We start from the raw sequence: 14,660 nt of genomic DNA on the forward strand, positions 1-14,660 counted from the left end.
GTTAGCAACACCCCACTTAACCCCTATAAAGCATCACAATGCCTGAATCCAGCGCTTAGCCTCCCTCACAGAGAGGATTTATAAAAAAGGTAGTTTGCATGCATGTGTGTGTGTGTGTGTGTGTGTGTGTGTCTTGGAAGAAAGGAGGATAAGAGGAGAGAGGACAAGAAAGAGAGAGAAAGAGCGAGAGAGAGAGAGAGAGAGAAGTGAGCTTGAGAGCTTGAGAGAGAGAGAACAAGAGGAGAGAGAGGGGAGCATGACGTTTGCTAGAATATTATAATAGAACTCACTTTCGGTCCTGTTTGAAGAATTTCTCCAAATACAGATATTTGTTTCCTAACTCTGTGAGCTCAAGTTCCCCAAATCACTGAGCCTTGGGAACATTCCTGTGGGCCTCAAGAAACCTAACAGAACTCATTTACCACACCATGTTTTTACTTAGTTCTGAGTATATATATTAGTTTCCTGTTGTCACTGTAACAAATTACCACAAACTTAGTGCCTTAAAACAGCACAAATTTATCTTCTTTGAGTTCCAGAGATCAGAAGTTTGGAATCAGTAACACTGGGCTAAAGTCATGGTGTCAGCAGGGCTGACTTCCTCTAGAATCTAGGGGAAAACTCATTTCCTTGTCATTTTTACTTTTTAGAAGCCTCCAGTAGTCTTTGACATATGGTCACTTTCTCTAAACATCACTCCAATTTCTGTTTCCATCATCACATTGCCTTCTCTTTTCCAGTGTCTCTGATCTTCTACCTCCCTCTTACAAGGACTTCTGTGATTAACATCATACCCTCCTGGCTAACCCAGAATAATACCGCTATCTCAAGATCCTTAACCACATCTGCAAAGTCTCTTTTTGCCATATAGGTAACATATTAGGATGTGGTCTTTTGGGGAGGCCACTATTCAGCATACCATAGTATATAAAATCATTGGGTTAAGAAAGTAGGTTTTTCTATCTATATCTAATAGATCTATCACAAAACAAGAGCTTATTCTGAACTCAGAATGCAATAAAAAGTCACTAATATCAAGACATATGTTTTGTACTTATATAGTACTAATTCACAAAAATCTTTCATATCGATCATTGAATTTAACTCTCACAGTATACCTATACAAGATGTGCTGCTTCACATTTTGCAAATGAATATACAATCAGAGAAGTGAATGACTTGACCAAATAGGCCTATTGTTTTTAAACATCTTTATTGGAGTATAATGGCTTTTCAATGGTGTGTTAGTTTCTGCTGTATAATAAAGTGAATCAGCCATACATATACATATATCCCCATATCTCCTCCCTCTTGCATCTCCCTCCCACCCTCCCTATCCCACCCCTCTAGGTGGTCACAAAGCACTGAGCTGATCTCCCTGTGCTATGTGGCTGCTTCCCACTAGCTATCTATTTTTGACATTTGGTAGTGTATATATGTCCATGCCATTCTCTCACTTCATCCCAGCTTACTCTTCCCCCTCCGTGTCCTTAAGTCCATTCTCTACATCTGTGTCATTATTCCTGTCCTGCCCCTAGGTTCATCAGAACATTTTTTTTTTTTTAGATTCCATATATATGTGTCAGCATATGGTATTTGTTTTTCTCTTCCTTCACTCTGTATGACAGAATTTAGGTCCATCCACCTCACTACAAATAACTCAATTTCGTTTCTTTTTATGACTGAGTAATATTCCATTGTGTAACCAAATTGACTGGATTCAGCTTTAACATGTAAAGAACTTAGAATTGTCTGCCCTGCCCTTATGTTAAGAATAAAGTCTGGACAAACTGGAAATCAACAACTTTTCTTGGACCCATCAGAGAACTAAAGTTGGAGAACAAACTGTTGCCCTGAAATATGGAGGACAGTTACATCCAGAGTAATAGAGCAACCTGGAGCTGCTTACCTGGGGGAAAAGCCACTAGAGCCATAACCGGTAGGAACTCTTAAATGGCAATTTTGTTGAACTGCTGGAAGATAAGTGTAGAGTAGCGTGCAGATGAGAAAGTGAAGGGAGCTAGAGTTTTACAAGGGCCCACAGCTTCATGGGCTTTCTCCCTCCAGGAACCTCATCAAATTCTCACAGTGAAGACTGGAGAAAGATTCCTTCGTAGCTCTGGCAATGAGAGGAGAGTATCATTGTGAAGTATTCCAAGGGCATTTTCCATGACAAAGGTTTATTCTTTAGCAGAAAAGACTCTGTCAGAGCCTTATGGTAGCTAGGAGAAAGGGAGTTTTATTCCACTCCGTTATCCTCAAGACTTTCTGTCTCACCTAACAAGAGAAGCAAAATAGTCAACAGCAGTGAGAGCTTTAAGTAAATAGAATGGGAATGTTTCAGTTAGGGAAAGGAAAAGGAACCAGGAATAAATGCCACGCCACTGTATAAACACTTGTGAGGGTCACAGGCCTAAGATACAGGTCCATGAAAAGACTGAGATTCATTCAGAAGACTATAGAAGTCTGTCATCCACCCATATTTTACCCCCATCAGTAAAATTTCAATGTAGTAACAGAAGATTACAGATACAATACATACTCTTTCTGAGTAAGAATACTCAGGGAAATCCAAAAGGGAAGAAAGACAAAATCAAGGACACTAGAGAAACATGAAGCCCCAAGGAAATATAACTATAACTCACAATATATACTGTGCTGTTCCTCATCAAATTAAAATCCAGACCCTAAAGTCCTACTTCCCTCACTTTGTTTTACCTGATGCAGCATGTCTGGCTTTCAGCAAAAAGTTACAAGGCAGGCCAAAAGTCAAACACACACACACACCGACACAATGGACAAACATGCATACTCGCACACAAATACTCTGAAGACACCAGGCTATCACCAGAATGAGACTCAGACACAGATGTTGCAAGTAGATAATATGCATCAAAAATGGGTAGTATAAGCAGAGGTACACATTCTAAGGAGCAATGAAAGACACGCTAGACATAGAAAGCAGAGTAACAGAAATGAAGAATGCCTTTCATGGGATCGCTAGTAGATTCCATACAAATCAGAAAAGGATCCATAAACCTGAAGATAGGTCAATAGATACTTTTCAAACTGAAAGGCAAAGAAAAATAAAGAAATAAATAAGCAAAACGGTTAAGTCCAAGAGCTGTGAGACTGTCAAAAGATGTAACATATACGCAGTTGGGCTTTCAGATAAAGAAAGAGCAGAGGGGTGGGATAGGGAGGGTGGGAGGGAGGGAGACGCAAGAGGGAAGGGATGTGGGAACAGGTGTATATGTATGGCTGATTCACTTTGTTATAAAGCAGAAACTAATAATAAAAAAAATTAAAATTAAAAAAATTAAAATTAAAAAAAAAGGTGAAGGGGATTATGAGGTACAAACTGCTAGTTATAAAATAAATAAGTCACAGGGATGTAATATACAGCACAGGGAATATAGTCAATATTTTGTAGTAACTTTGGAGGGTGTGTAATCTATAAAAATATTGAATCACTATGTTGTACACCTGAAACTAATATGATATTGCAAGTCAACTATACTTCAATTAAAAAAAAGACATCTATGGATCAAATTGAAAAAAAAAAGAATATATATCTGAGTGTTGGCAATGGGAATGGAAAAAATGGGATGATTCAAGAAACACTGTAAAGGAATAATAAATATGTACCATGTTTTTAAATAAAATTCTAATCACTTTAATAAAAATAATTTTAATACCAAAAAAAAAGAAAGAGCAGAGAAAAAGAAGAAGAAATGACATAGAGAAGAAGAGGAGAGTGTCGGAGAAGAAGTACATAAAGGTAAAATAAATTCTTTATTTTTCAAACTCTTAATTGATCTAAAAAGATAACTTTAAAGCAATAACAGTAATAATGTATTGAGTGAGTATATCACACAGATCAGTGACATGAATGATAGCAAAGTCACAAGGGACAGGAGGGAGGACTTGAGAATTCTCAGTTCTAAGTTACCTGCACTATACACAAAGCAATACAATGTATTTGACCATGCAAGATATCAACTCAACTATATCAATAAGCACTTTATATGTGAACGTCCTAACTACACCACTGACAGAGATTTTCAGAAAAATAAAAACTTAACCCAAACATACATTGTGTAAAGGAACCACACTTAAAATACAAAGAATCCACTAAGTTAAAAGTAAAAGAGCAGAAAAAAAAAAGTACACCATGATAACAATAACCAAAAGAAAGCTGGAGTAGCTGTATTAATTTCAGAGAAAATCAACTTCAGAACAAGGATGAATATCAGGTTTAAAGAGGACATTATATAATGATAAAGGGATCAATTCTCCAATAAGGTATCATAATCCTAAATGTGTATGCATGTGACAAAAGAGCTTCTAAATACATCCAGCTAAAGCTAAAATTTAAAGGAGTAATAGACAATTGCACTATTATACTTGGGGAATTCAATGCCCTTTTATTCAGTAACTGGTTAAGCATGAATTAAATCAATAAGGATATGAACTGAACAGCATTATCAACCAACCTGATCTAATTGACATTTATAGAATACAGCATACAAACGATAGCATAATACATATACCTTGTTTTCAATCTCACGTGAAACATTCACAAAACTAAACAGTATTATTGGCCATAAAACCCCTTAACAAATTTAAAAAAAATAGAAATCATACAAATTAAGTGCTCAGACAATGGAATTGAACTAAATATCAACATCTGAAAGACATCTGGAAATTCCCAAATATCTGCAGATTAAAGGATCCATTTTCAAATAAATATATGTATTAAAAAGGAGGAAGTATAAGAAAACAGTAACTTAAGCTCTGCACTAGAAATCTTGAGAGAGAAGAGCAAATTAAGTCTAAAATGTTTTAAAAACTGTAAATTTGTCCTCTACTATCAACTTATTTTTTTAACCTGGAAATGTCCTTGATTCTCTCATTTGAATTTTAAAGTATTTTCAGATCTTAAAAGATTCAATTAGTATACTGTTAACAAGAATAAAAAAGGAAATAATAAAATTAGAGCAGAACTCAACAAAATTGAGAAAAAAAAGAGAAATTTAAGAAACCAAAAGCTTTTTTTTTTTTTATAAAGCATGAATAAAACTGATAAATCTCTAGTGAGGCTAACAAACAAAAAATAGATAAGATACAATTACAAATATCAGAAATGAAAAGTGGTTTATCACTACTAATATGTGGACATTAAAAGTTAACAAGGGAAAATAATAGATAAATTTATGCGTATACAATTGAAAATTTAGATGTAATGGACCAATATCACATTTACCAAAATTCACTCAAAGAGAAATAGGTAACATTAGTAGCCTGTTACCTATAAAAAAATTCTATCAATAACTGAAAAATCTTTCAAATAGAAAGCACCAAACTTAGATGAATTCACTAATTAATACTATGAAATATTTAAGGAAGAAACAATGTTCATTTTCCAAAATCTCTTCAAGAAGATAAAAGCAAGAGAATCAATCCTTACTCATGCTGTGATGCCAGCACAACACAAACAAAACCAGATTCAAATATAACAAGAAAGAAGACTACAGACCAAACTCTTTCAGAAAATTCACACAAAATCCTCAACAAAGCCAACAAACTATAAAAGGAATTATTCACCAAGACAAAGTAGGATTTATTCTAAGTATACAAGGCTGTTTCAACATTCAAACTTCATAAATTTAACCTACTATATCTGCAAGTTAAAGGAAAAAAAATCATATAATCATGTTCATGAATACAGAGAAGCTATTTGAAAAATCCAATACCCATTCATGATAAAATTTTCACAAATGTTTCAATTAAGGAATATGCTAAAAATTACCTGATCAGTACTCTTCAAAACTGTCCAGGTCATCAAAACAAGGAAGTCTGAAACATAATAAATAAGCATAATGTAGTTTTCTGAAACAGGAAAAACAACATTAAACAAAACTAAAGAAATCTGAATAAAGTATGTACTTTAGTTAATAATTATGATATATCAATACTGGTTCCTTAATTGTCACAAACATACTATATTAATACAAAGTAATTTTTAAATTTTATTTATTTATTTATTTATTTATTTATTTATGGCTGTGTTGGGTCTTCATTGCTGTGCATGGGCTTTCTCTAGTTGCAGCGAGTGGGGCTATTCTTCCTTGTGGTGCGTGGGCTTCTGACTGCAGTGGCTTCTTCTTTGTTGTGGAGCACAGGCTCTAGATGTGCGGGCTTCAGTGGTTGTGGCACTCGGGCTTCAGTAGTTGTGGCACATGGGCTTAGTTGCTCTGAGGCATGTGGGATCTTCCCTGACCAGGGCTCAAACCCATGTCCCCTGCATTAGCAGGCAGATTCTTAACCACTGCCCCACCAGGGAAGTCCCCAACTTATTATTTTAACCTGGAAATGTCCTTGATTCTCTCATTTCAATTTTAAAGTATTGTCAGACCTTAAAAAATTCAGTTAGCATACTGTTAATATACATAAACCTTTATTTCAGATAAATCTTTTTCAGCACAGTAAAAGAGCGTGTGCACACGTGTGTCCACATGTATGTATGTATTTTGGCAGTTTATGTATTTTGCCAACAGATTCTATGAATTACTCATAGTTTTGAAATGTCTCAACCCCCAGGATAGTGAAGAAGTGTTTTATATGACTGCTTCTTTGAAGGTAGAATCAAGTGGATTTCTTCCAAATGTTCCATGAGAAAAAAATACTTTAACTGGGGCTTAATTATTACTTCAATCACTTTGATTTGTTCCATTTAACCAAAAGCCATGGAATAAAATATCTTTCACACACTAGAATTTGGGGAGTATGTACATGTGTGTGTGCATGTGCATGTGCACACACGAAGGTATGTGCACCTTTGGGGCACTGGCATAACTTTTAATTTTTTCACTTTGATACCATGTAAGTAAAGATGTATTAATATAATGAAACAAACAGAAATGCATACAAAGAGTACCATTCAGTACTATTTTTTGAAAGGAACACACAGGCCAGGTAATTTGAAAGTTGTTGATATCACTGCCCTACCCAAGAAAGGAGACTGATATTGCAGCTTTTCTTGTTTTCCAACATTGCTTTCTAAGAAAGTAGAAAATGAAGATTGATGTTGTTACTGAAATCTAAATTGAACTATCCTATGACTTAATCCTCTCCACATGAACCAGTAACAACTGTTGTCCTAGCCTGTTTTAAGATATTCTCAGTTGATTATATTAGAAAGAAGAAAATTTATCTTTGAGCATCTTAAATTAGAAAATCTCTCCCAAATCCTGAATGGTTTACTTTTCTCATCATCTCTCACCCTCGTATCTATGCTTCCAGGTTGTATTTAAAACAAAAAGAAAAAGAATAAAGGAAGGAAGGAAGAAAAAAAGAAAGAAAGAGAGACAGGGAGAGAGGGAGGGAGGGAGGGAGGGAGGGAGAGAACAGAAAACTCTGACCTTTCTGTGACTCGGTGCCCAAAGCAATTCATCTACATAACTCCCCTCAGAATGTTTTCCAAAATGCCCATATCTATAAAAAGGTTAAGGAGGGAAAGCAGCTGTATGAAATACATTATAAATTCTAAAAATGATGAGAGTGTTTTTAAGTAAAGAATGGATTCTGAATGTGATAATGTTCTTAGTTTAAGTTCATTTTGGAAATATTGCTCTTCTCTTCAAGAATAATATTTAGAATACAAATTATCTATAGTCTTGTTAAAGTCCCATAGACATATATAATTATATTTTTCTACAATTTTTAAATTACAGATTTTGATTACTACACAGAGTAGACTTGCATATTTCCTCATGTATATATCCATATTCATTGTCAAATAAAATTGCCTATACTTTATTTTATAAAATATTAAGCATATATAACAAAAATGTGGCTTATTTTAAAATGATAAAAAAGCACATTACCTAACATATTTGTTAGATAATAAATTTGTTGAACGTTACCTAACATGTAATAACTAACATGTTTATTTTTCATAAAGCTTATAAAGAAATTACCTTTGAAGTACTTTAATTTTTTCTATTCTTTTTTAAATGTGTCTGGGTTACTCTTGATTCTTTGCTCTTCAATAGACAGATAGGTGAAAGTTTGAAATATATAACAACTTAATTTCTCCCTATTTTATTTTTCTTGATCTTATTCACCTGTGATAAGAATAACACACACAATAATTTATTAGATGCCCATTCTTCTTTTCAAACTTTAAAACTTTGTTAGAGCAAACTGCATATTTAGAGCAGAAATCAAAAGTTGAACAAAGAAAGAAAAATAAAAATTTGGTGTGACCAGTTTTACAAAACACAATGGATTAATTTCTACTTTCACACCATAAACTTTATATCTGGGCAGAGGAATTCATTGTGTTGCAGGTTAAGCAACATTAAATTTTAAAACACCACCATGATTTTATCCTATGAGCATTTGAGAAACTTTTATATTTTAGCCCAGTTACATATTTAATGGGTTACACTCTGCTAGGCAGCAGCAGCATTACGCAACTTCTGAATAATTGAGGTCTATGGGAATGACATATAGGAACGTTATTAGGATTTTTCATTTTTTATTACAGTCAATTACACTGATATGCTAATAACTTTTGAGATCATGCATTTATCTGCTTAAGAGAGCAGGCAGGAAAAAACTATCTGTGTTCTAAGCCATAGAATATAGTAGCACAGAAATATTCACAAACAAAATTTCAATGATCTTGTTTACTCAGCAGATTAAGAGAAGGCTGGTGACAAGAGGTACAAATGGGTTAGCTATTATTCACCAAGCCTCTTAAATAACATTAATGGCTACAACATTTAAATTACCAATGCTAGTAAATCTGTGTCTATCTTATAATTTATACCTGCTCAGGCAAAATACAACCATGTTATTTCAAGGCATAGTGCAGGGCTCTTAGGGTCCCACTCCCCAAGACTGCAATTGCAGTTTGCAAAAACCATGCATCAGTATTGGGTAATGTGCGAAGGTATCAGCTAACCATGTATATGTTCAAAGTTTGTAGAAACAATTAGCTTTTATTCATCAGAGTTTATCCATCACCTTACATTATGATTTGACTATCTTGAGATACAGTCCTCTTCCTATCATGAAATCAGTTGCAAGGGATTTAGATGTCTGAATTTCACATTGTTTTCTTACTTTCTTTCCATTGTTCTTGCCTCAACCCTCAACTGATTTAGGCTGGCCCATACACTCATATATCACATCTCTGTCAGCCCATAAAGAAAGTCACAGAAGTGACAGAGGTGTTAGCTAAAGCTACAGTTTGGTTTCTTCTGAGACCTTCTCCTCGGCTACCTTCTGAGTGTGTCACCACATGGTCTTTCTATATGCAGGCCTCCTGAGTATCTTTTCCTCATCTTGTAAGAACACTAGTCATACTGGATTAGGCGCCACTCTTAAGAGTCTCATTTTAACTTAATCATCTCTTTAAATAGCTTATCTCCAAGTCTGGTTATATTCTGAGGTACTGGATTTGGGACTTCAAAATAAGAATTTTGGAGACACAACTCAGCTCCTAACAATGGGCCTGTGGTGGAAAGTTAAATTCAATCAGAAAATGCTACAGGGAACGCTGCTCAATATTCTATAATAACCTAAATGGGAAAAGAACTTAAAAAAGAATAGATACATGTATGTATATGTATAACTGAATCACTTTGCTGTATACCTGAAACTAACACATCATTGTTAATAAACTATGCTCCAATATAAAGTAAAAAATCAAAAAAAAAGAACGAAAAAGAAAATGCCAATACATAAAAAAGTCTCGGGGAAAGAGAATGTAAGGGATTGCAGTAATTCATCACGGCTAGAGAAGAGACTTGCAGGGAGCCAGAAATGGCAAGAGACATTGTAAGGCAAGCAGGACCAGAGGACCAGATCATAAAATCCTCAAAGCCAAGTGGTTACCAAAATCCATGTTCTTCTCTTTCTCCTGAGCACACAGCCTGACTTCATTTTTCAGGCTCCTTTTCAGCTAGATGTTACCGTGGAACTAATTTCCAGACAACAGAAAATGAGTGTCATTTCTAGGCTTTTAGAAAGCAGCAGTGCCTTATTATGTTATTCATGATTTTTTTTTTTCTGTTGGCTTGAACCAGATTACAAAGAGCCAGAAGACAGGAAAAACGTGGGTCCCTGAATCAGTATACAGCAGGGATTTATCTAAAAAGCTAGTAACATCCATGTGGCTGATTCATAAGCAAGAAATTTAACATAGTCTGTCACCAAGTCACTGTATACTTCGGGGAATTTATTTGATTCTACAGCCTAATCTACCCTGTCTATATAATTGGATTTATATATTTCCTGAAAACACTTGAAGTGTTAGAAAATTGAAAGGGGGTTGATCTCATCAATTCTGATTTAGAAACTGTACTCTATACACAGTGAGAAGCACAGATTAAAGGGGCATACCTCTAGACAAATCTGGGTCTCAGTAATCATCATGAAATGATAATAGCCTGAACCAGTGCATGGGGATTTAAAAATGGCAGAAAGAATGACAAAATATTTTACTGTCAAATCTATTTTCTGGCAGTGATTGATTTTTGTTGTTGTCGTTGGCTAAAATATATAATACTCTTTTTTTCTTTAATCCCTATTGGAGTATAATTGCTTTACAATGTCATGTTAGTTTCTGCTGTACAACAAAGTGAATCAGCTATATGTACACATACATGCCCATATGCCCTCCCTCTTGCATCTCCCTTCCACCCTCCCTATCCCACCCCTCTGGGTGGTCACAAAGCACCGAGCTGATCTCCCTGTGCTATGTAACAGCTTCCCACTAGCCATCCATTTTATACTTGGTAATCTATATATGTCAGTACTCCTTTCTCACTTCATCCCAGCTTCCCCTTCCCACCCTGTGTCCTCAAGTCTGTTCTCTACATCTGGCTCTTTATTCCGGCCCTGCCACTAGGTTCATAGGTACCATTTTATTAGATTCCATATATGTGTGTTAGCATACGGTATTTGTTTTTCTCTTTCTGACTTAACATCAGTCTGTATGACAGACTCTAGGTCTATCCACCTCATAACAAATAACTCAATTTCATACCTTTTTATGGCTGAGTAACATTCCATTGTATATATGTGTCACATCTTCTTTATCCATTCATCTGTTGATAGACATTTAGGTTGCTTCCATATCCTAGCTATTGTAAATAGTGCTGCGATGAACACTGTGGTACATGTATCTTTTTGAATTATGGTTTTCTCAGGTATACGCCCAGTAGTGGGACTGCTGGGTCATATGGTAGTTTTATTTTTAGTTTTTCAAGGAGCCTCCATACTATTCTCCATAGTGGCTGTATCAATTTACATTCCCACCAACAGTGCAAGAGGGTTCCCTCTTCTCCACACCCTCTCCAGAATTTACTGTTTCTAGATTTTTTGATGATGGCCATTCTGACTGGTGTGAGGTAATACTACATTGTGGTTTTGATTTGCATTTTTCTAATGATTAGTGATGTTGAGCATCTTTTCATGTGTTTGTTGGCCATCTGTATGTCTTCTTTGGAGAGTTGTCTATTTAGGACTTCCATCCAATTTTGGATTGGGTTATTTGTTTTTTTTGATATTGAGCTGCATGAGCTGTTTGTATAGTTTGGAGATTAATCCTTTGTCAATAGCTTCATTTGCAAATATTTTCTCCCATTCTGAGGGTTGTCTTTCCGTCTGGTTAATGGTTTCCTTTGCTGTGCAAAAACGTTTAGTTTCATTAGGTCTCATTTGTTTATTTTTGTTTTTATTTCCATTTCTCTAGGAGGTGGGTCAAAAAGGATCTTGCTGTGATTTATGTCATAGAGTGTTCTGCCTATGTTTTCCTCTAAGAGTTTTATACTGTCTGGCCTTACATTTAGGTCTTTAATCCATTTTGAGCTTATTTTTGTGTATGGTGTTAGGAAGTGTTCTAATTTCATTCTTTTATATATAGTTGTCCAGTTTTCCCAGCACCACTTATTGAAGAGGCTGTCTTTTCTCCATTGTATATTCTTTGTTGAAGATAAGGCGACCATATGTGCGTCGGTTTATCTCTGGGCTTTCTATTCTATTCCATTGATCTATATTTCTGTTTTTGTGCCAATACCATACTGTCTTGATTACGGTAGCTTTGTTGTATAGTCTGAAATCAGGGAGCCTGATTCCTCCAGCTCCATTTTTCTTTCTCAGGATTGCTTTGGCTATTCTTCGGGGTCTTTTGTGTTTCCATACAAATTGTGAAATTTTTTGTTCTAGTTCTGTGACAAATGTCATTGGTAATTTGATAGGGATTGCATCGAATCTGTAGATTGCTTTTGGGAGTATAATCATTTTCACAATGTTGATTCTTCCAATCCAAGAACATGGTATATCTCACCATGTTTGTATCATCTCTGATTTCTTTCATCAGTGTCTTATAGTTTTCTGCATACAGGTCTTTTGCCTCCTTAGGTAGGTTTATTCCTAGGAATTTTATTCTTTCTGTTGCAGTGGTAAATGGGAGTGTTTCCTTAATTTCTCTTGCTGATTTTTCATTGCTAGTGTATAGGAATGCAAGAGATTTTTGTGCATTAATTTTGTATCCTGCTACTTTACCAGATTCATTGATTAGCTCTAGTAGTTTTCTGTTGGCATCTTTAGGATTTTCTATGTATAGTATAATGTCATCTGCAAAGAGTGACAGTTTTACTTCTTCTTTTCCAATTTGGATTCCTTTTATTTCTTTTTCTTCTCTGATTGCCGTAGCTAAAACTTCCAAACCTATGTTGAATAACAGTGGTGAGAGTGGGAACCCTTGTCTTGTTCCTGATCTTAGAGGAAATGGTTTCAGCTTTTCACCATTGAGAATGATGTTGGCTGTGGGTTTGTCATATATGGTTTTTACTATGTTTAGATAGGTTCCCTCTATGCCCACTTTCTGGAGGGTTTTTATCATAAATTGGTATTGAATTTGGTCGAAAGCTTTCTCTACATCTATTGAGATGATCATATATGGTTTTTCTCCTTCAGTTTGTTAATACGGTGTATCACATTGATTGATTTGCGTATATTGAAGAATCCTTGCATTCCTGGGATAAACCCCACTTGATCATGGTGTATGATCCTTTTAATGTGCTGTTGGATTCTGTTTGCTAGTATTTTGTTGAGGATGTTTGCATCTATGTTCATCAGTGATACTGGCCTGTATTTTTCTTTTTTTAAGACATCTTTGTCTGGTTTTGGGATCAGGGTGATGGTGGCCTCGTAGAATGAGTTTGGGAGTGTTCCTCCCTCTGGCAGTGATTAATTTTTATTTTTATTTATTTATTTATTTTTGGCTGTGTTGGGTCTTCTTTACTGTGCGTGGGCTTTCTCTAGTTGCCGCGAGCGGGGGCCACTCTTCATCATGGTGTGTGGGCCTCTCACTGTCACGGCCTCTCTTGTTGTGAAGCACAAGCTCCAGATACGCAGGCTCAATAGTTGTGGCTCACAGGCCTACTTGTTCCGTGGCATGTGGGATCTTCCCAGACCAGGGCTCGAACCCGTGTCCCCTGCATTGGCAGGTAGATTCTCAACCACTGTGCCATCAGGGAAGCCCAAGTGATTGATCTTTATACAGTAGGAGAGATGGTAGCAGAAAGGAAAAGAAAGATTCCAGAGTGATATCCAAGAGTCTACTTTGACAGCTGGTTGAATTAGATCTTGTGCAATGAGGAGCTAAGATGTACACATAATGTGGTCAATTTCAAACAAATTTAAGTGTCCAGGCAACTTCTACGTGGAGATGTGAGTGAGCTTGATATACAAGTTTGTAACTCAAGAGAACAATATGAGTTGAAGATAAAGATCTGTGAAACCGAGAAATCTATTTGCATTTTTTCTTTCTACAGGTGAATACTATCAATCTGGATCCTTGACTGTTTCCTGGTCAAATCTCTCACAGAATTCTCATGCAGAAGTTTGGCGTGAATAGTTGATGTATTGAACTAGCCAACATTTTTATTATTTCTCTAAAATATTGGGAAGAGAAAATAAAATATATAGAATAAAAATATTATAACAAATATAGTCACGTGTAATTTATGAAAAAAAACCCTGTGAAATATTTTACTAAAAGTAAACACTATCTTAATTATTTTGGGCTCTTTGCACTTCCATGTATTGATACATGTATGTCTGTGTGTGTGTGCTCTTCCATGCATTGCTACATATGTGTGTGTCTGTGTGTGTGTATGATTCAGATTGTCAAGAGAAATTCTTTGCAGATTTTTGTTTGATTTTATTTATTATGGATTTTATTCAATATGTATCGTACTGAACCTATTGGACAACTTCTGGAGAACTGATATCTTAATATAAAGTGTTCTAATCGATAACATATTATATGTCTCAATTTACTTAGGTCTTACTTAATATATTTTAATAAGGCTTGTAATATTTCCATACTGATCTTATACAGCTTTTGTTATGCATATTCATTTTATTAATGTTGCTGTGGCAAATCGTCTATGTGATTTTTAATAACATTTATTGTTGGAGTGTGGATGTTATTTTTAATGTTAATTTTGTATCCAGAATCCATGTTAAACTCTGCACATCTAATAATTTATATATAGTATTTTTGGGGTTTCTATAAAAACAAACATATTATCTGAAAGTAATAACACTTTTGAATAATTTTTCAATCTTTGTAT

The sequence above is a fragment of the Mesoplodon bidens genome (genome assembly GCF_964165515.1).
Source record: "Mesoplodon bidens genome assembly, chromosome: 4".
In the NCBI taxonomy this organism is placed as follows: domain Eukaryota; kingdom Metazoa; phylum Chordata; class Mammalia; order Artiodactyla; family Ziphiidae; genus Mesoplodon; species Mesoplodon bidens.